Raw genomic sequence first — 24,138 nt, forward strand, 5'->3', positions numbered from 1 at the left:
CATTGCCCCGGCCCCCCCCCCCCCCCCATGTTCTGTGCCATCCCCTGGTGGTCAGCGCACGTTATAGTGAGCAGTCGAACTCCTGGTCAAACTCCTGGTCGAGGGGACAATTTGCATATTAGGCTTTTATTATCCTATCTAATAGTCCCATCTAATAAAGAGGGAATATGTTAATTGACCCTCACACCATTGCAAAGATGGTGGTGCCCACAACCAATAAGGAGGGAATATGCTAATTGACTGCCCCGCCCTCAAAGATGGCAGCGCCCACAGCCAATAAGGAGGGAATATGTTAATTGACAGTCCTGCCCTCAAAGATTGCAGCACCCACAGCCAATAAGGAGAGAATATGCTAATCAATAGCCCTGCCCTCAAAGATGGCAGCGCCCACAGTCGATAAGGAGGGAATATGCTCATTGACAGCCCCACCTTCAAAGATGGTGGTGCCCACAACCAATAAGGAGGGAATATGCTCATTGACAGCCCCACCTTCAAAGATGGCAGCGCCCACAGCCAGAAGATGGCCGGCAGGGGAGGGCAGTTGTGGGTGATCAGGCCAGCAGGGAAGGACAGTTAGGGGCAACCAGGCCAGCAGGGAGGGCAGTTGGGGGTGACCAGGCCTGCAGGGGAGGGCGGTTAGGGATGACCCGGCTGGCAGGGGAGGGCATTTGGGGGTGACCGGGCTGGCAGAGGAGGGCAGTTAGGGGCTACCAGGCTGGCAAGGGAGGGCATTTGGAGGGAACTGGGCCGGCAGGGGAGGGCAGTTAGGGGCTACCGGGCCGGCAGGGGTGGGTAGTTGGTGGTGATTGGGCTAGCAGAGGAGCAGTTAGGCGTCAATCAGGCTGGCAGGGGAGTGGATAGGGGGTGATCAGGCTGGCGGGCAGAAGTGGTTAGGGGCAATCAGGCAGGCAGGCAGGCGAGTGGTTGGGAGTCAGCAGTCCCGGATTATGAAAGGGATGTCCGACTGACGGTTTAGGCCCGTTCCCAGAGGAATTGGGCCTAAACCGGCAGTTGGACATCCTTCGAGGGGTTCCAGATTGGAGAGGGTGCAGGCTGGGCTGAGGGACACCCCCCTCTCCTGCCCCAGTGCTCAAATTTTGTGCACCGGGCTTCTAATATAGGCTAAGAGTGGTGAGAGTGAGTACCCTTTTCTTTTTCTTGATCTTAGAGGAAAAGCTTTCAGTCTTTCACATTGAGTATGATATTGTCATATGTGGCCTTTCATATGTTGAGATATGCTCCTTAAGATCCCAATTTGTCAAAGATTTTTTTTTTTATCATGAAAGGATGTTATATTTTTTCAAAGGCTTTTTCAACACCTATTGAGATAATCATACAATTTTTATCTTTTATTCTGTCAATGTAGCTTATTATATTTGTTGCTTTGCATATGTTGAACCATCCTTGTAGACCAGGGGTAAAAGGCACTTGATCAGAACCTTTTAATGTTATTGAGTTGGATTCGTTTATATTTTGTTGAGAATTTTTCATCCATATTCATCAGAGATACTGGTACATAGCTTACTTTCTATAGATTCCTTACCTGACTTTGGTATCAGCGTATGCTGGTCTCATAAGTTAAAATACTATTTAGGATCGTAGGGATTTTGATTACTTGACATATCTAGGTTAAATGATAGAACTTTAATATTTCTCCAGATATCCAGAAAGAAGGGAATGTCATTCCAAAGGGGTGGAAATCAGACTCTCAGTAAATACCTTCCTGGAACTGGAGACCAATGTAGCAATGTCTATTCATTTCTGAAAGAAAATGTGTTCCTAGCCAAGATATCATTCAAGTATAAATTCAACAGGCAGACATTCCTAAATTCCCATGAGTTCTTCTTGAAAAAATATCACTTATGAAATCCAGCCAATTAAAAGATAAAACAAATTGGTAACAAAGTTGGCAGTGATGTTATACTATATAAAATTCTAGACATTTACACAATTTACTATTATAGAATCTAATATATTTGTTATAAGCGTGGAAAGTGTGAAAAATAATGTCAGTAATATTTGTAGTTGGGAGGAAGTATGTGTATTCTTTCTCATATACTAGTTAATAACACCTATAATTTAAAATGTGCTTAAAAGACATAATTACTCCAATCTATTAATATTTTTTCATGATTTTTTAACCTTAGATCTTTTAGAATATACTTATTTGAAATTTAGGATCTCATATATTTTCACTGAAGTTTTACTTTTATTAAAGTAAAATTAAATGCATTATATTTTAAAAGCACAAATATGATCATCCGATTTTTATAAAAGCTTTTATATTTATTTTTCACATGTGCATTGAAATAGCTAGAATTGTGTTAACTTAATGTATAGCTATTTCTGTGTGGTAGTACTTGAGGTTGTTTTCTACATAATCTTTATTTCTTTCAAAGAGTATGTATAGACTTACAAAAATTAGTAAAGTAGAGATTTATAAACCTAGGGAAAGTTATTTATAAAATAAAAATTTTCATAGATTTAGGAAAAAGTCATGTCTCTCACAGATGGAAAAATGTGAGGTAAAGGAATGACATGACTTAAATAAAATATTTAGTTTGATTTATAACTAGACCAAGATTCCAAGTCTTCTGATTCTTTATCTTCTTCCCTTTTTACTCTCTTACACAAGTAATAATAGATGGAATTAAGATGTTTCTAGGGTAGTGGTATAGATCCACAGTTTATAACAAAGAGAAAATAATAGGCTCGTGTATGTACACACACGTGTGTGTATATATATATATATGTATAAAACAGGCTAAAAATTTTTAGTAAAGCAAACATTTATTTTAGTTATGTTCTGGTAATATTTTGTGAATAAGATTATATTGTTTGGTAACATTTAGAAAACTTTAAATAGTCATAAAAGGTGGTAACACAGTTTTAACACAGAATCTCAAGGATTCTTGGATTGTTAAAATATTGCTAAATATAAATATTACTGGGGCTTAGATTTGCACAATTAATTTGTGTTTATGCATGCCTGAGTTTATAAAAGCAAATGTGCCCATGTGTTAGTTGTGTCATTAAACATCCGTAATTTGCTTGTTTGGGGAGAAAGTAATCAATCTGAATTAATTATAATTGTGAATTATATATCATATTTGATGATAAATACAGCTGTACTGCTTTTGAGTTCATGTAAACCAACATAAGTCTCACAAGCTATTTCCAAGTAGAGAGCCCACTGGACCTGAGGTAATTAATAGATAAGGATAATTGGTAAATAGAGCCATCCATTTGTACACCAATAATTAGTATATTTGTATTCTGAAGAAATTTATTTTTGTAAATTAATATACTATCACCAACCGTCACCCCGTGACTATTTATACAATTAATAATATACTGTTTATATATTATAAATTATAAATATTAAAATATATTCATATTTAAAGTTAATCTTCTGTGGTTTAAGAAAACTGACCCTAAAAAAGAAAACTGACCATAGGATCAGTTTTTAGCTTAATTCACTCTTTTAGCTTAATTTCCCACTACTCTTGCCTTCCACCTTATCTTCCCTTTTCATTTTTAGTTTCTAGTCTTCTGTGTATCGTATATTCCAGCCATATAAAATTATATTCATGTTTCCTGAATACAGTGTGCTCTTTCATACTGCTGTTCCTTTACTCATGCTTTTCCTTCTGTTGAAATGTTTTTCTCTTCATCATCCTACCATCTCTTCCTTAAATTTTAGGATGGCTCAGGTGTGGCTGCCCTTTTTAAGCTCCTAAGCTACACTAGGTGTCTATTTTTTTTTTTTTTAATCCTCAACTGAGGATATTTTTCCATTGATTTTTAGGAAGAGTGGAACAAAGAGGAAAGACAGAGAGAAACATCTGGTCGGGACTCTTGCAGGTTGCTTCCTGCAAGAGTCCTGACCAGAGCCCAAGTCGGGGAGGAGCCTGCAACCAAGAATGTGCCCTTGACCGGAATCTAACCTGGGACCTTTTGGTCTGCAGGCTGACGCTCTATTCACTGAGCCAAACTGGCTAGGGTCAGATGTCTATTCTTGCTTTAATCCCAAACCTCATATAGAATCATAACTGTTATTACATGTAGTGTAATTCCTCTTTCACAATTTGTGTCTCACTTTTACAACAGATTGTGAACTCCTTAAGGATAGTAGCTGTTGCTGATTTATGTTTGTGTCCTTTAGGTGCATGGCCGGCACTTGGCAAAATTTTTTTTGAGTGAATTTTGATTCTTAGTCCTACAGAGATCATGTTATCAGATTTTCTTTTTCCTTTCTCCTCTCCTTTCCACCCACTTCTTCTTGTCACTCTCCAACCCCTCTTTCACCTTCTCCCTCTTTCCACTCTTCCCTCCTTCTCAGTTTTGTTCTTTTCTTTGGAATATATAGAAGAGAGGCAATTTCAGCAGTAAGTGTTTGCCAGGAAAAAGGTGTCATAAAATCTACCAATGATACCTCTTCATTTTCTTGTACATCCTTTTATAGATATTCTCCCTGTGAGGAGATAAACAAATACTGTATATGACATATGAATCTCCTCCCTTGTTAGAGTAGTCTCCAAACTATGCATTTAGTAGAGTTCATGGGCAGAAATTTAATATTTTAATAGCCACTTAAAACATGAAAAACATTAATTCTAAGAATTTGAAATTGGAAATGACTTTGCAATGAGTCTTTTTAACCCAACATAGCCAGTTCATTCATCACATGGGATTTAAAAAGAGACAGAAAAGTTTAAGCTTTTGCTAGAATCTGAACATCTTGACCTGCAGAATATTTCTTATATTTTAGCAAAACAAACAAACAAAAAAAAACAACAAAAACAATAGAGACCAATGGGAAAATCGTTGAAGTGTCTCCTTTTTAGCAAATTCGGAATACTATAATGGAAAAGGTTTCACTGTCTAGATGGCAGCATAGAACCTAATATGTCATTTATCCATTTCCTAAGTATGGCTTAGTGTCTGGAATTTGTCAGGTATATGGGAGAAGTACAGTCCTTTTGTGAAGTGGGAATACAGTAAAAGCCTATGAGTCTTACCTTTAGACAGAAGGTTTCAAGACACTACTATGTAACTTTAGGATTCAGTACTTCAATGAAATCTTACTTAAAACATTGTTTTCCTAGTCTTGCCATTAGTTGGAAATAGGTTTTATACTTCAGGCTGGATTATATGCCTGAGGGCAAAGGATAGTAATGTTCTTTCACCTCCTTCTGCTACTCCATCTGCCTTGATAAAATTTTCTTGCAGCGAAGAGGTGGTGTTACTGCTGTCTTTTGGGAATGTTTACACATTTGTCTTTTCATTGTGGGGGGAGGGGAAGCATTTCCATATTAACTTGGGCAAATGTATCCTGCTATTTGAGTTATTTTTACCTATATTTTTAAAAAACACACACATACTCTATATAATAAAAGCCTAATATGCAAATCGACCAAATGGCAGAACGACTGGTGGAATGTCTGGTCGCTATGATGTGCACTGACCACCAGGGGGCAGATGCTCAACACAGGAGCTACCCCCAGCCTGCAGGCCCCAAGCCAGCCAAGGCAGGTGCCAGTGGTGGCCCCCCGATAGCTCTGCTGGTCACCCTGCAGAGGGAGGTGACTGGTGGTGGCTGCAGGGGACAGGGCTGGCCGGCAAGCAGGTGGCGGTGGAGAGCAGGGCTGGCGAGTGGGCGCTGCCAGGCTGGCCAAGGTGGGTGTCAGCAGGGGGGGGCCCCCCGGTCACCCCGCCAATCGTCCCACAGATCGGCTCTGATTGCCAGCCAGGCCTAGGGACCCTACCCATGCACGAATTTCATGCATCGGGCCTCTAGTATAGCATATAAAGTAAAATAATGGAAGTAAATACTTTGTTGATACTTTGTAAACTGTTAGGGTTGCTGAAGGAGGAACGCATGAGGCCAAAAGGGGTAAAGTATTATGAATTTATTAGGTCATCTAGAAAACCCAATGGGCTGAGCCCCCACATGGTGCCAGCCCCCAAAGGCGGTGAGTCAGAGGTTTGTAAAGGACTCTGGGTGGGCTTTTTCTGGGCAGAGAATTCTCCGTGCAGGTCCAGATTCTGGGAAACTCTGGAGGGGAGAGATAATGGTCTTAGCAAGTGGGATGTGGTCTAAGCAAGTGGACTGTCCATTGTGAAGTGGCCTAAAGGTCAGTTCCCAGGGGAGGGGGTATTGATTCAATTATTTGATCAGACCTAACATTCCAGCTTTTTTGTTTTATGGAGTAGGGACGAAGGTCATATCTTCCGTATTTACTTCCTCCTGAGGGGGGATGTTGAGATCACAGGGGAATGGCCTTTGATAGTAGTTGGCAGCAGCATGATTTCCCCAAGAGACTGGTTGGTGAAGGCTCGAAAACGGTCCTGTTGAGTGACTTGGGCGGTAAAAGCTGGTCCTGAGGCTGCCACAGTGTCACTTGTCTGGTTTTGCTGCTTTCTGGATCTGGTGCTTAAATACAACTGAGACCTAGATGTTATCTTTAGGGAGGAAAAGATCAGGGGTCTAAGTTGCCTGACTAGTGATATGGAAGGGGAGGATAGGTTACCCTGGGGGTGAGGTTCTTGTTTTCCCAATTTTGCCCCTTGCTAGGTATCTGGAGCTTTCTTCCCTGGTGAGTTTCTACACCTGTACCTGGCTCATAGTCTTTGCTCTGGGGATCAGAGGGATGATGAGTCCTGGGCACAAAAGGAGGTTGTGATGGTGTGTAGGGATGGTATTTCCTGAGTACAAGTAGGGCTTATAACCTGATGGAGACAAACTTTTATAATTTTATTATTATTGAGGCAAAAGCTAGAAGAACAAGGATTATGACAAATGGTCTGGTGGAGGGAAAGAGACATTAGTTTGGAGGGTTGTAGTCTAATACACCAAAATGAGGTTTTATTCTCAAATCATTTACTCTTAAGTGTCCTTGGTTTAGGGAAGATAGAATTTTCTAGATGGCTACAAACTGCTTGGCATCTGGATTTTCTAGATGGTTGCAAACTGCTGTTTTACTATCTCAGTTTCCCTATTCTGCTTGTTTTAACATTTCTCCCTACAAACCTTCTATAACTTTCCTGAACTTCTTACAACTTTCACACATATTCTTACAACTTTAACTCACTTTCTTTTTCCTTCAGAATGCATGTGGATGCCTATGCCTTTTATTGTCAACTCTTAGAAACCTTAATTTTCCAATGATAATCAAAAAGTAAACAGCCAGCATTTCTTAGACTGACATTTATGAACATTCTCATTTTCAAGAAACATACCTTTAACAAAGCACAAGACATTACATTAACAGTTTCAAATCTACTTTATAGATTTTCTGTAACAAAAGCTAAAATCAGGTGAACTTAAAACTTATTGAAATATTTAAATGTTTATTATTTAACCCAGCAATGCTCTAAAGCTTTTAAGTTGTCAAAGAAGACTTTGGAAAATTATGTATAGGCATATGAGGCTGGAGAAAAGGCTGAGGAGGGAGGGAGCAGGCCCCACAGCCTGTTCTAGGGCTGCAGTTTCCAGGCCTCCAGCCGCTTGGATTTAAAACTGCCACATTTTTCCTTAGAGATAACATGCTAAGGTTTGGGTGATAATGAGTTCAGTTTCTGATAGTAGCTGCACTATTAAGTAAGCATTTGCAGTTTTAGTAAATAAACTGTTCTTTAGGAGGGGAGAGGGTAAGAAGGCACTGAGGTGAGAGCAATTTTTAGAGCATTAAAGGGGTGAGAATGCTGGCCTTGACATCTAAAGGCTCAGTGAGGGTCCCCTTGCCATATCCTACAGGGGCTTTGTGAGAAAACTAAAGTTGGGAACTCAGAGGTGAAAGTACTCAGCGAGCCCAAGAAAGGAGACCATTTCTTGTCCAGAGGAGGGGACAGTCACGGAGGAGATAAGGAGATAAGGCTTTTACAATCCAAGGAATGGCTGGGCCTTATAGGCTGAGAGAATGAAACTGAGGTAGTTGACTATGGTTTGGGACAATTGGACTTTATGAGGGGATGTGCAGTAACTCTGGTTGGGCACCAAGGTAGAACAAGGAAAGAGTGGATAAAGGGGGTGTCTAGTAAGATGCAGTATACTGGTAGAGGTGAGGTGGCTAATGGCTGTGAGATTAATCTGTCAACCCCCATAATAGAGACTGAGGAAGGGGACAAGGGTCCCAGCGAATTTGGGAAGGGCAGAATAAGTGGCCCCAGTGTCAATTAAAAAGGAGATCAACTTACCTGCCACCACAATCATTACCCAAGGCTCTGTCCTGTTGATGTAAGACTGTGGGGCCCTGTCAGGGCCTGGGCAGCTTCATTCTTTGGTGGCCAGTCCCAGGAGGTCTGGGAGCTCCAAAGGATCCAGAGGGTGGCCTTGCTGAGGTCCGACCTGGAGGGGCCAGACTACAGTCTAATTTCCAGTGGCCTTCCTTTCTGCAACTTGGGCAAGGCCCAGGCAGGGGTCCTGGGTTTCAGCACCAAATGCTAGGGTCGCTGAAGGAGGAACACATGAGGTCAAAGTGGTAAGGGCTTATAAATTTATTAGGTGACCTCCTGCATTCCTCCTTCCATGACCTTAACATAAACAAAGGCTAGTTTTCGGGCAAAACATAAATTGTTCCTTCATGAGAATAGTTGTGTTGAATACATTAGTTATTTAAATGAATGTGGAGTAAGCTTTAAATTTTCCTATTTCAATATGAAAACATTTAACTTTATCTTTGAACTTTATTAATAGTCTGTGTGGCTTTCTCTTGGCCTATTACTTGACCTTGTTTTCAATGAAAGGCAAAAAGAGTTTAGATTGAAGTATTTAAGAACATGAAAGGGGCATAAGATTCTACTTCTGAAAGCTTAATACATTTTTATCTATGAACTCCAACTTCCTTGTTCTGACAATTGTGTTATACCTCATCCAGGCAGCAAGATGATATATAGAAAAACACACGTTCAAGTCTTTCTTTGAAAAGGTTAACCTTTAGTTGTTGATAATGCTCACCTCACAGGGGTTTTGTATAGCTTAGTTAGCATTAACAAAGTAGCTTTATACCCTTGGATGAAAGGCAGTTATTAAAGGTTGGGTAGTACTATTATGATTGTAATTTTGCAAGCCAATGATCATTTTTTCATTGGTTACAGGAGGGGAAAATAGCTGAAGAGAATCTTTTGCTCTTATTCTCTCAGGTGGTATAGTTTAAAGCTAGAATTCTTTATGAAGTAGGTCCCATCTTTACTGTGTCAGCTGAAAATTAGTTGTTGCCTTTTTCTTAAATTATTCTGGTACATTAATTAAGAAAAATGCACACTGTTAAAACAAGCTTTTGGTGTGTGTGTGTGTGTGTGTGTGAGAGAGAGAGAGAGAGAGAGAGAGAGAGAGAGAGAGAGAGGGAGAGAGAGGAGGAGTGAGAGGGAGAAAGGAGCGTGAAATGTATAATCTAGTGGCAGTGCACTTTACTGATATGGTTAACACTGCAGGCAAACAAGTCACAGATTGATTAGAACACATCTTTGCTTGACTTGGTTGTAACTAAAATGGTGTAAAATCTATTGCAAGATATATATAAAGAGCCATTTCTTTATTTTTGCTATTCGAATAGGGACAAAATGGTCTCTCAGTGTGATTTCTTTTGGCTTTTGCTGATTACTAATGAGATTGGATGTCTCTTCATATGTTTTTTGACCATAACTGTTTTTCTTTAATCCCATTTTAATAATGGGGTAAAATATATATATATTTTTTAACTGGGAATAAACAAAAGGTGATTGCTTCTAGATCTCACCCTTTAGCTCTTCAGGAAGTTTCCAGTTTCTTATTAACTGAGGGATTAATTCTGAAAACTTTTCTGCAGCTTTGAGCATTTGCAGCCTTATGTGCAATTGTTTTTTTGCCAGCTCCATTTTTAAAAAATCCTTACTCTTTTTTTAAAAAGATTATTTTTTTGGAGAGGGAGAGTGAAACATGGATTGGCTGTCTTCTGCACGTCCCCTACCAGGGATCGAGCCTGCAACCAGGCATGTGCCCTGACCAGGAATTGAACCGTGACCTCCTGGGTCATAGGTCGATACTCAACCATACTGGCAGGGCTCTTTCTTTATTTTTTTGAGTGAAAAAGTGGAGTAAGGATATAACTTAACTAAAATGAATCTTGAAGTTAAGTGGAGAACCTACTACATTTATTTCATTTTATTTTTTAATATATAGATTTTTATTATTGATAGGATTACAGATATCTCCCATTTCATCCCTCTTTACCCCCTCCTCCTAGACCCCCTTCCCCAGGTCTTCACTACCCTATTGCCTGTGTCTTTGGACTATGCATATCTATCTATCTATCTATCTATCTATCTATCTCTATCTAAAACCCTAATATGCAAATAGACCAAACTGCGGAACAACTGAACAACTGGTCGCTATGATGTGCGCTGACCACCAGGGGGCGCGCGGAACATGGTGGGCGTCAGCAGCAGGCGTCAAAGCGTGGAATATGGTGGGCATCTGCTGTGGCAGGAAGGTGGAGCAGGTAAGCAGGGGTGCCAGACCAAGGTGGGGCCCTGGTCACTGTCATCAGGGCAAGCCTCTGGTGGTTACTGAAAATTCTTTGCTCCCACACGCCACTATCCCGCCGGGCGTTTGCACCCGCTGCCGGCGCCCAGTGCTGGCCCTGATCGCCCCTGAGAGCTTCTCCACCTCCCCCTGCTTCTGAGGGGTGATCAGGGCCAGCAGCCACCACTCGCACCCCCTGCCGGCGACGGCCCCACTCGCACCAGCTGACGGCTCAGGCCCCACTTGCATCCGCTGCTGGCCCTGGCCCCAATCGCTCCATGGTGTGACGCCGATGGGAGTGCGGCTGCTGGCAGACAGGGGATTGGGGACTGAAACGGGAGGGGCCGGGTGGGGGTACAGAGGATAGGCTGAGACCCGCCCCTGTGCCCACCGCAGCCTCGTGGCCGATAGTTCCTTTCAAGGTGCACGAATTTGTGCACTGGGCCCCTAGTCTATATCATAGAAGCCTAAGCAAGCATTATGGTGGAACGACCAGTCACTATGATGCGCACTGACCACCAGGGGGCAGATGCTCAATGCAGGAGTTGCCCACAGCGGGAGCGCCACTTAGCCAGAAGCTGGACTCATGGCTGGTGAGCACAACAGTGGTGGCAGAGTCTCTCCCGCCTCCACGGCAGCGCTAAGGAGCAGTGAGCTGAGCAGTAAGGAGCCAGCAGGCAGGTGGTAAGGAGTGAAGGGTTCCGGATTGTGAGAGGGATGTCCCGGATTGCGAGAGGGCGCAGGCCAGGCTGAGGGACTCCCCCCTACCCCAGTGCACGAATTTCGTGCACCGGGCCTCTAGTAAGTATATAAGTTATTTGGTTTATCTATTCTCGTTCCCCCATCCCCACATCAAGGTATGTCAGTCTGTTTCATACCTCCATGCTTCGGGTCTTATTTTGTTGGTCAACTCACTTTGTTCATTAGATTCCACAAATAAGTGAGATCATGTGATATTTGTCTTTCTCAGATTGGCTTTTTTCACTTAGCATATTATTCTCCAGGTCCATCCCTGCTGTCCCAAAGGGTAAGAGATCCCTCTTTTTTTACAGCTGCATAGTATTCCATTATATAAATGTCCCACAGCTTTTTTATCTATTCATCTACTGATGGACACTTGGGGCTGTTTCCAAGTCTTAGTTATTGTAAATAATGCTGCTGTGAACATAGGGATGCATATATTCTTTACTACATTTATTTTAAAACAGGGATAATTGCTCTTTAGCAAACAAACCAGATTTTCTTTTGTTGTTGAAATGTTCAGAGTTCATATAGATTCTATATTTCATACAGTAAAGATATAGACTAAACTTGTCTACCTAATGCCCATTTAAGGGAATGTTACATTAATATACAAAATAAAATAGTTGTGAGGTGATGTGCTTTTCTAAGGAATTTCACAGTACCAGTTTTATTTGTAAGAAACCTCTATTAAAAGTAATTAAAAAATAACGTGAAAAACGGATTTCAAATATGAATTCTTCAAATATAAATCAGAATATTTAATTTTTGCTAATAGCATTTATCTAGCACATTATATTTACTGTATAATAACCCTTAAATCTCCCATAATTGTCTGAGTATGGTTAACATGAATCTATTTAATTAACAACTAAAATTTCATCAGCCAGATTTCAAAAGTATTTAGGTAGGGACTTTTCTTGAACCTTGTTGTGTCTGTTTGTCTATTTTAAGAAGAACTAAAAATATTAGAATTTCTTTTTTGATGTGAAATGATAAACAAAATTTGTTTCTCTCCAGGGTTGACTATATGTTTCTTAAAAGGAAAGCATCATGCTTTCTCTTTTCCATAGTCTTTATGCCTTAGTCTGGTATGAATCTTCCAGTTTAAAACTAATCACCTGACTGAGAAGAAAGGCCACTTTGAATTAAGTAGAATTGACATATATACTCTATCAAAGAACTTGTTAAAAGTGATTTATCTTCCACAGCATTTTCTTCTATTCTAATTTAAAACATTGCTGCAATGGCTGACAATTCCTTTATCTCATTTTTCTTAAAGTGTCAGCATAAATAATATCACCTTTACTAGAAAATACAAACATATTCACTAACAATGGAAATGAAGTATATAAAATGACCTGACAAATTAGTGATCTAGAATCTAAAAACTTTACAGAAGACTTGAAATTAATTTTTGTCCTCTTTAGATTCTGTTGATTTTTTTTTTCCCTTTGATTATTTTTTAACTGGATTAAATGAAAATACACAAATTATCACATGCACTTATGTATGCAAAATGAAGTTATCATTTTGATGTGTTACATGTGTTATGATTTTAACTTACAGGTCTCCTATAATAAAAACCACATTTTTTACTTAGATGTGAATATGCATAGTTTGAAGTTTATTAACCATTGCTTTGACAGCAGCAATGTTCATTTAGAATTCTTGGTATTGTCATATAATTTATATAGTATTCCTTTCAAAGCTGTTAATTCATTTATAGCAGTTATCAAGACTTGTTGTTGTAGAGAAGGATTGTCTTCCTTTCTTATATGGTAAGTATTTTAATGTTTCTAAAAATTTTAAAAGCCATTTTTTAATTCTCTTTCAAATTTTCCTAGGAGACTCTGATGTAGGTATGCAGAGTAGCTAGGGAAGTTACTAAATCTTATTATTTTGATAGTTTCAGCTAACATCTTCAAGATAGCATAGTAAGGAACTAGAAAAGAAACAACACAATTCTTTGATGACCCAAAGAGATTTCTTTTAAATCCTAGCTTTAAATTTAATTATTTTCTCTGATAGAACTTACTGTATTTTAGTATATTGAGTTTTCCAAGCATGGTCCTTTGTAAACATTTACTTTGATATGTGGAATTTTATTAAATTTTTTTCTAGACAGGTCATCCAATTTAGCTCAGCAGCATAATTCATAAGAACAAGCTGTCATCATTTTCTTTATAATCTTTATACAGTTTTAGGGATGTACCATGAAGATATTTCACAGTATTCTGTGCTTTTCTACAGTAGAACACAATAAAAATATTAATAGGTCACATTTATTGAGCACCTACTAGTATTTTGGAGAAGTTAGTCCTCCAAATGAGTCTTTTTGGTACTTTGTTATTTTTGTAAATCAGATAAGGAAATGGGGGCTTAGAAAGGTTAAATAACTTGTTTAGAGTCACATAACTAGTAAGTAGGACCCTGATCAAAGTCTGCCTTCCTCTTAAACAGTGCTTCTCAACCTTCCTAATGCCGCGACCCTTTAATGCAGTTCCTCATGTTGTGGTGACCCCCAATTTCATTGTTACAAGTTGAACATAATTAAAGCATAGTGATTAATCACAAAAACAATATGTAATTATATATGTGTTTTCTGATGGTCTTAGGCGACCCCTGTGAAAGGGTCGCTCGACCCCCAAAAGGGGTCGCGACCCACAGGTTGAGAACCGCTGCTCTAAAACCTAAGGGTTCTGTTTCACTTAGTAGTAATGTTTTAACCTCTGCCCTAGGTAATGCACCTAACCAGCAGTTAGAAATGCACTGATTCAAATGATCTTTACAGTGATAGTGATTAATTCATCTGATTTATCCACACTTATTAGCATGATGTATACCCCACAGTGGTGTGGTTTGGGATAAAGGACACGATAGTATGAAAAAAGTTTTCTTTGGAGGCCTAGAAACTCTTTACACTTATCTTAAAACAGCTGAGGATAATTGGACCCAAGCATCACTGACTAATAATGGACAACTAAATCAGGGTAACAGTCAGTCAGATATTTATAACTTATGCCATCTCACAGTGAATTTGTTCGTAATGTGTTTTAATTTATTCTGTTATAGAAAGGAAGAATAATAAAAGCCTGTATTCTAATTCTAGTTACACCAGTTACTAGCTTTGGAACTTTGAACAAAGTTGTTTAACCTCTCTGAAACCTCCTTTCCTTACCTTTAAGAATACCTTTTTTTTTTCATGATTATTGTGAGTTGTAAATGAAATAGCTTAAATGCTAAACATAGTGCCTTGAAATTAATGGGAGTACCATATTTTATAATAGTTGTTATTACTATATTATCATTTTCATTATTGATATCAGAACAAACAAGAGTAGGGAATAAATTAAAAAAACAAAACTTGCTTTGCTAACTTGAGACCTTTGGAAACTAGCAATTTGGTGATAAGCGTTCAGATAGATTAGCATGCTCTACTTTTTCATTAAAAACATTATAGTCATAGACATCTGTCAATTTGTTTAATTTAAAGAGTTCTATTATGAATGTAACTGTACATTTATATTTTTAGATGTTTGTGTGTATATGTTTATATATATTTCTATACATTGTTGTTTTTTTAAGAGAAGAGTATATCTTCTATAGGCATCTAAAAAGTTTTGAGCAGAATTAAAAAGTTTTGAGTGTTGTGGCTTGGTTTCTCTAATTCAAGTTACTTAGTTTACTTTCATCATTGAATTGTGGAGAAAAATAATGTTTCCATCATACATTTACCTATTCCAAAGACTGAAATATTGTTTGGAGATATATTTTATTCAGAAGTTAACATAATATTTACAAATACTTAATGGTTTTAAAAATAATTTTTATAAGCCTTGGAACATAAAACTTAATTTTTGCCTGAGCCCAGTTTCCCACTTTATGAGAAACAAACAAAAACAGAATCAGTTAGCAGCAGTAATAAAATAGAAAAAAATATGTATTCAGAAATGTTCACTCTAGCATATAAGTAAGGTAGTAATTTTTCTGAAAAGAAGTTGGAGGAGGAGAGGAGAAAAGAAAACAATCTAAACTCAATGAGAATTACTTTTGTTTTCCTCCTCCTTTCCTGCACACTTTTAACAGTGGTTCAATTCTGCTTTATCTTAGAGCATTTCTTAAAAATCTAAAGTGTACCTTAGGCGACAAAAGTACCCTTTTGGAAATTTATTTTCCAAAAGAAATGTTATTTATTTTAATATTATTATTTATTAGTTTGGTAGGAGTATTTTCTGAAATGTTCTATATTCTTCCTCATGCTAGGGCATGGCTGGTATAGGGTATAAGCAAGCTACTCAATTTGGGGCCCATCTATATATATAAAAGGCTAATATGCAAAGTGTCCCCATGGGAGTTTGACCAGGAGACCAGAGTTCTATTGCTCGCTATGACGTGCGCTGACCATCAGGGGATGGCGCAGAACGAAGGGAGGCCCTAGCTGGCAGCCGGAAGGCCCCGATCAGCCCTGACCTCTGGCCAGGCCTAGGGACCCTAACCATGCATGAATTTCGTGCACCAGGCCTCTATTGTTATATAAAAAAAGAAAAGGCTTACCACCGTGTTGCTGGAAGCCTATGCTTAGAAGAATTTGAGGAGCATACATTCCTGGGCCAAATGTGTGAGGTACTCTAGTTTACCAGCTTTCCAAGTCTCTTTTTAAGATTTTTTCCTAAGGATTTTGTTTCACTTAATAAACTAGTAATTTCCACTATGGAAGACAGTATGGAGTTTCCTCAAAAAGCTGGAAATGGAACTCCCATTTGACCCTGTGATCCCACTTCTAGGAATATATCCCAAGAAACCAGAAACACCAATCAGAAAGGATATGTGCACCCATATGTTCATAGCAGCACAATTCACCATAGCTAAGATCTGGAAACAGCCTAAGTGCCCATCAGTAGATGAATGGATTAGAAAACTGTGGTACATCTACACGATGGAATACTATGCTGCTGTAAAAAAGAAGGAACTCTTACCATTTGCAACAGCATGGATGGAACTGGAGAGCATTATGCTAAGTGAAATAAGCCAGTCAATGAAGGAAAAATACCACATGATCTCACTCATTCATGGATAATAAAGACCATTACAAACTTTAAAAAAAAAAATAAACTAGTAATTGTAGTGTTATCATTTTATTCTGCCTTTGAACCTTGCATCTAAAAGATTATTAGTAGTGTAAACGGGCAGATAACCAAGGCCTTTTCATTTTTAAGAAGAGATTTTCAACAATAGTTCATTTATCAGGTCTACTTGGTACATAAACTCTGAGAAAATTCAGTAATCTGCTGTAAATTAGTGCCCAGCAGATATTCTCACCAAATACCATTGCTCTTTTAAGAACATGAAGAAAAGTAGCTATTGCTATTGAGAAATGTTGTTGGAATGTAGAAAATTTTCCTCAAACCAATAGATGTTAAAAGTAGTATAACTTGATATCAATGTTACTATTAGACACTATTTTAAATAAGAAAACCTGGAATAATCCTATATAATAAAGAGCTAATATGCAAATGGTCATCACGCCCTCATGCCATCACACCATAATGGCTCAGACACTCAACACTGGGGAGAGAGGAATGGGGACCAGCCAGGCACAAATGAGCTCACAAGAGAGGAATGGGGACCAGCCAGGCTCTGACCCGGGAGAGGGACAAGTTGCCTACCCCGCAGTCCCGGGCGCCAGCGGCTGTGCCTGCGGGCCCGGGAGAGGGACAAGTTGCACGCCCCGTGGTCCTGGGTGCCTGTGGCTGCGGCCCAGGCGAAATCACCCACCCACAGTCCCCTGTGGCTGCAGCCAACCCAGGCGAAGCTGGCCTGGGTCCTGGGTGCCTGCTGCTGGCCAGATGCAGGGAAGCCCAGGTCATGGGTCCCTGCGACCAGCCGGAGGAGGGAATCCTGGGTCCCAGGTGCGGGGTGAGGCAGAGGCGGTTAGGGCCAATCATGCCAGCAGGGGAGCAGTTAGGGGCTATCAGGCGGTAGGGAAGCAGTTAGGGACAACCAGGCAGGCTGGCAGGCGAGTGGTTAGGAGCCAGCGGTCCCGAATTGTGAGAGGCAGTCGGACATCCCCCGAGGAGTCCTGGATTGGAGAGGGTGCAGGCCGGGCTGAGTGACCCGCCCCCCCCCCCTGCACAAATTTTGTGCACCGGGCCTCTAGTATGTCTATATTTACCACCACTAACCTCTATCTTAGGTATTTTCTTCCTTTAAAGCTACTCGTTTTTTAATGCAAAGCCATGAGTCTGTAAAAATGTGTCAGTTGGATTTTTGATTAAATAATTGGATTTTTCATTTACTCATGTTTTAATTTTAGAAATACTTCTGACTGATCTTAAGCTGGCTACATGACAGCTTTGTTATTTTCCCTGTCTTTACTACCTCATTCTTCTTTCTCCCCTTGGCTCTGATAAATAGCCAATGATTTATTTGTTTGTTAGTTCCTTCATATGTGTGTATATCTATATATGAATATATACATGAAACAACTACTATGTGTCAGAAAATGTGTCATGTGCTGGATATAAAATAGTGTTCTGAGAGATGTGAGTGTAGGAGAGAAGAGAGACATATAAGCACTTAACAGTTAGTAAGTGGTTGTAGAAACAAACTAAATCACTTCAGTAGAGAGAGGATGGGTTAAATAGATTATGATGTCTCTATGAAACAAATATTTTGTAGCTATATGTATCATATTTAGCTACATATAGAATATATGTAAGATGTAAATTTCAACACACACACACACACACAAAACATTTCTAGAAAAATGCATGACACTCATCAGTCATTGGCTCAACTGAGAGTCCATGGGGACTGGAATTGTTATTCATGATATATAATCTTTAAAGAAGAAAGAAACCTCTATTCATGTATTATATCTTCATTGTAATTCTAAGTAAATAAGATTTAAAGAAAACATGCAGTACACCGAACAAGCAAATAAGCAATTACACTTTTGTAAAAAAAAAAAAATCTGGGGGTAAAAACCTTGAATTATTGAAACAATCCCTTATTAACCTCATTTTAAGTTTTATCCAAATGCCTTTTTAAAAAATATATTTTTATTGATTTCAGAGGGGAAGGGAGAGGGAGAAAAAGATAGACACATCAATAATGAGAATCATTGATCAGCTGCCTCCTTCACGCCCCCTACTGGATCAAGCCTGCAACCCAGGCATGTGCCCTGACTGGGAATAAAACCTTGACCTCCTGGTTCATAGGTCAAAGGTCAATCATTGACCCACACCAGCTGGAGCAAATGCCTTGTTTTAACAGGGGTGCTGTCATATTTGAAGTGAGCAGGGACAACTCCCTTTCCAGATTGTTCTGTTTTTGGGTGCTGAATGGTGAAAGAATGGTCTAGTTTATACTTTTTACTTGTCAAAATAAACATGGTCACAGATTTTCTAAGAGAATTGAGCCTGAGACCTATTTAATGTTGATATCAGAGTATCTTACAGCTGAATTTGGATACAGATTATCCCATGTGATTTTTCTGTTAAAACTGACAATGTTACTTGATCCTTTTACTCATTTTGGGGTTCCATTTTGAATTTTTGCACATTACGTAAAAAAGAATAAATATAGCCACAAGAAGTGGTTCATTTGAATAAAATAATATTTTCTCTCAATAGAGAAAGGGCTGGCTCTTCCATCTATCTAATTTGACAGACTCTTGGCAAAGCTTGTGATTACATTTTGTGGTTTTGCTGGGAATATTTTAGTTCCATGAGTGGCCACTTAAGTTTCTAAATGAAAAGCATTTGTAAGTTATTAAATACAATTTCAATTTTTAGCCAGTTTAGTTCATATTTATAAATAGTCCATATTTGTTAGTTGTAGTAGTTTATTGACAGGATGCCACTATTATAGATTCATTTTATAGATTGTTTTCTGTTTTTAAAAAAAATTCTTTTTACTGGGTTAAATGATCTTATCATAGCAGCTCTAGTCCTATTTGGCAATGACTGAAATTTTAGGTAGATGATGAACAACCTTGGTAGCTCAGTAGGTTAGAGCACTATCCCCGTGCGCCAAGGTTGCAGGTTAGATTGTGGTCGGAGTGCATACAGGAATCAACCAATGAATGCATGAATGGGTGCAGCAGCAGCGAATCCATTTCTCTCTCTGTCTCTCAACTCAATAAGAGACATTCCAATTGATATTTTTATAACAATATTCTAATATGTAGTATTATTTGATGCCAGAAGTTGGGAGTTAAATAGCAGTAATGATGAGCATCTGCCCAATTTTCATCTAGTTTTATTAAGGGACTAGAGGCCCGGTGCACGAAATACGTGCACTCGGGGGCGGGGGGGAGGTCCCTCAGCCTGGCCTGTGCCCTCTCGCAGTCTTGGAGCCTTCAGGGGATGTCCGAATGATGGTTTAGGCCTAAGCCAGTAGTCAGACATCCTTAGCATTGCCACGGAGGCAGGAGAGGCTCCCGCCACTGCTGCTGCTCTTGCCAGCTGTGTTGAGCAGCGCTCCTCCCGTGGGAGTGCACTGACCACCAGGGGGCAGCTCCTCCTGTGAGCATCTGCCCCCTGGTGGTCAGTGAACATCATAGCAACCAGTCATTCTGCCATTCAGTCGATTTTCATATTAGCCTTTTATTATATAGGATGCCTCTGCAATTAAAGAGCATTTGAATACATATATGAAGCCCAGAAAATAATATAATCCCATGCCTCTATTACTCATATTGAAAAAATGTTGATATTTTGTCATATATTGCTTCAGGTTGCTGGAAAAAACACAGATACTACTCCCTTCCACAATCACATTTCCCTTCCTTCCTTCCCAGAGGTAATCACTATTTTGAGTGTTGAATACCTCATATCCACACTTTTATTCTTTCTTATGTAAGTACTAGAGGCCCGATGCATGAAATTTGTGTAAGGGGCTCGGCTCTCGCAGCCCCGACTTCATCCGGAAAGTCGTCTGGAAGGATGTCTAGAAGGTCGTTTGGCTGTCCGGTCTAATTAGCATATTACCCTTTTATTATTATAGATGTATGCATGAAAATATGTCTTAAATGTTTTTAAAATTTACATGAGTGTATCATACTATATACATATTTATTCTTCTGTGCCTTTTTTCATTCAACATTGTGGTATTCAAGCAAAATTATGTATGAGTGATACCTGTGGATACATCCATTTCTCTATTGATGAATATCTAGTTTCTCCTGTGTACATGTGGTAGTTTCTTTAGGGTGATTACTTATGACACATGGCTGTCTTAATATATGTGCATCTTAAACTTTGCAGTGATTTCACAATATTTTGTAAGTAGATTGTTCTAACTTTATATCCTTACTTTTGGTATACATTATGGGCTGAATTGTGTGTGTGTATGTGTGTGTGTGTGTGTGTCCCTGCATTTATATATTGAAGCCCTCATCCCCAGTTAGAGTAGGACTTTAAAAGACGTGATTAAGTTAAAATGAGGCCATAGGGGCAAGCCCTAATCCAGTCTGACTGTTGTCCTTAAAAGAGGTTATTTGAATACACAAAAGAGATATCAGGGTGTCATTGACACAGAGGAAAGGCCATGTGAGCACACAGTTCAGGGGCCATGTGCAAGACAGAGAGAGGCTTCCTTCCAACACCTTGATTTTTGGACTTTTAACTTTCATAATGGTGGAAAAATAAGTCTGTTGTTAAACCACCCACTTTTCTGTTATTTTATGGTAGCTCGAGCAAGCTAATTCAATATATGAGAGTTCTAGTTTCTCTATATCCTCACCAACACTCAATATCACAATTTTTTTTAAAAAAATATGTTTTTATTGATTTTAGAGAGAGAGGAGGAAGGGAGAGGGAGAGAGATAGAAACATCAATGATGAGAGAGAATCATTGATCAGCTGCCTCCTGCACTGGGTATCTAGCCCACAACCTGGGCATGTGCCCTGACCGGGAATTGAACCCTGACTTCCTGGTTCATAGGTTGATACCCAACCACTGAGCTATGCCAGTGGTTCTTAACTTTAAAAGGAGTACTTATGCTTATTTGAGCAATGGAATGTGATATTTACTATGAATTTTTTATAGATACTCTTTATCAAGTTAAGGATTTTACTTACCTTCCATTCCTTGCCAAGTGTATTATAATAAATGAATTTTGTCAAATGATTTTTTCTTCTGTTTTTATTGAGATTGTAATTTTATTTATTTTCTTTAATTTATTAAGGCAATAAATTTACATTAATAGCTTTTCTAATCATAAACCAACCTGGTATTATTGGAATAAAGTCTAGATAGTCATGATGTATTTTTAAAGCATTGCTATATTTATTAATATATCACTTATGATATTGAAAATAAGTTTTTAATTGAATTGACCTTTAATTTTCCTTTTCTTGACCTTATACTACTTCTATGTTAATCTTATACTAATTGCAGGAATGAAATTTTCGAAATTCCTCTCTTTTTATATTCCCTAGAAAACTTGTATTCCAGAACTATTTTATGAAAATGTATAAAACTCAATACAGTTACGCTGATCAGTACCATAAGCTGGGCTTTCAGGCTGCCCACGGTCACTGTTTGGGCTCCCAGATCAGGCAGAGCCAGTGGCCATGAGCCACAGCAGGGCGAGGCTGCTGGCTTGGCTCTCTGCCTCAGTGGGGCTGTAGATGGGCTCCAGAGTTGGCCACAGCCTCTGGTTGGGCAACCTAGTGAGGCAGAGGCTGAAGGCTATGTTCAACAGTAGGGTAGTGTTGCTGGCTTTGCTTTCTCTCTAGAGGGGACTATAGAATTAGCTCTGTGGCTGTCTTGGTTCTCTGGCCAGGTTTCCTTGTTAGGTAGGGCTGAGGGCTATGCTTCACTGTTGTGTAGAGCTATGGCCTTGCTTTCCTGTTTTAACAGGCCATAGGGTGTGCTGTGCAGCCACATGGCATCTTTGGCCACTTACTTTGGGCTGTAGGATGTGTTACATGGTTGCCTTGCATCTCAGGCCAGACTTCCTCCTTCAGTGGGGCTAGACTAGAGGCTATGCTCTTTCAACAAGACAGCCTTCTGGCTGGTGACCCAAACCAGGCAGAATTGCCAGTTAAACTCCTTATCCAGTTGGGGCCACTGGCTCAGCTATGCAAATGATCAGAGCCACTAATTGGAATATCCTCTGAGGCCCCACCTCTGGCAGGAACACAGTTTGCCAAGATCCCTGTACTTGTTGTGAGCTCCTCCTCCTTCTCTATCTCTAGCTAACGTTCCCAGTTATCTCCATGAGGCATACTTAGTGGGCCTCCCAGGAATCATGCAGAATGCTAGGGAAGCTTGATGTCCAGCTTGCGCTCTCCTTTCCCACCAGAGAAACTGCAGGCCCAGGGGGACCCCCTCCCTGCAGCACTGTGCTGACCTGGGGGAGGAGCAATGTGGGCAAAGTGAAGCTGCTCCTCCTTCCCTTCCTAATGCTGTTTTCCTCTGGTTTTGTAGTCCAAGGGATTGCTTTAGCCTTACCCCTGTGTGCTGGGATCTTTACAAAGGTATTTTGTCTATGAATAGTTGCTAGTTGCTCTTCCCCTGAGAGGCAACCACCTATTTGTCATCTATCTGACATCAGTTTCCTGGTTCAAGTTTTATCAAACTATTGTTTCATACATTGTGCCTAGATTTTCAGTTGTTTCAGGCATAATGGTAAGTATGATCTCTGTTATTGCATCTAGGTCAGAAGATGTTCTATATATTTTTTGCAGCGAGTATGATTAAAAAAACAAAAAACCCCACATAATTCTCTAAATATTCACATAGAGACTTTTCTTGCAGATTGACTCTTCTAATTGGGGTTTGGAAAAAATGGTCCTATGTGTACTTTTTTTTTTTACATTGAATTTTCTATTTTTTTAAAATCTACAGTTTACCCGTAGTTGGATTAGATTATTGTATATAATAATGTAATATAAATCACTGATGCATTTATGTTTTATTGGCATTAGATTATATTTAGTACTTAATGGAACGCTGCTGAAAAGATCTTATGCTATTTTTCATGCTTGTTTTCCCTTTTTATTCCACCAATATATGAAGAAATGAGATAAAAAGGGGAACTTAGACATATCTTTCTATTGCCTGAAATTTTGTATTACTAATTTGTGTTCTGGAAAAAAGGACATCCTTGTCCTGTGGCATATTGCTGCCAAAATAAATTTCCAGAGGTAATAGTTTCATTCTGTTTTAAAATTATTTCTTAAAAACCAGTCATCTAATTCAGAGAGTAAGAGCCAAGTTTTAAAAACTATATACTAGGAAATGCCCAATTTATAAATGTATACATATTTGTGCTCATAAGTTGGGTAATTGTGCACCTAACAACTCTATTCATTTTATCATTATTCACTTTGTGTGTATAAAGATGAAGGCTTTTTAATTCAAGTTCTGTGGCCTGGGACACTCATGGTTGGGACATGGTTATATTTCATGCTTCTGTTCAGTGTTAATGCATACAGTTTCATGGGAAATTATAGAATACCTTATTTACTCTGGTATAGCTATAACAAGGGGTTATTTACTTAACATGTATTCTGAAGGGGTATAAGTAATTAAGAGTTAATTTGGCTTCATCTGTTATATAAAACATGTTAGAAAAGCTATACAAAAATCTGTATTGGAGTCTTTGCATCAGAGGACTAAGTTGACATCTGAATTGAAGTTCTGCCAAGTATAATTTAAAAATTATGTTTCCTTAAAATGATTGTGATGGTTAAAATAGATATCCTAGACATTTTGAGATTACAGCTCATCTCTAAAATGACTGAGCCCAGATACAGTAGTCCTGATAAAGTTTATTGACAGACACTGTGCTAATAGATTTTAGAAGAAAAAATAGTCATTATTTAGTCTAAACAATAATTTTGCAAAATCATATATATAAGTATATTTATATTATT

General features: G+C 39.1%; 1 protein-coding gene across 9 annotated transcripts in view; it reads left to right on the forward strand.

Annotated features, from left to right (window-relative positions):
- Positions 1 to 24,138, forward strand: part of FUT8 (fucosyltransferase 8 (alpha (1,6) fucosyltransferase)) — a 232,794-nt gene that overhangs the window by 127,694 nt on the left and 80,962 nt on the right. The gene's annotated exons all lie outside the window — the stretch shown is intronic.

Source organism: Myotis brandtii, unplaced genomic scaffold, assembly GCF_000412655.1.
Source record: "Myotis brandtii unplaced genomic scaffold, ASM41265v1 scaffold536, whole genome shotgun sequence".
NCBI lineage: Eukaryota > Metazoa > Chordata > Mammalia > Chiroptera > Vespertilionidae > Myotis > Myotis brandtii.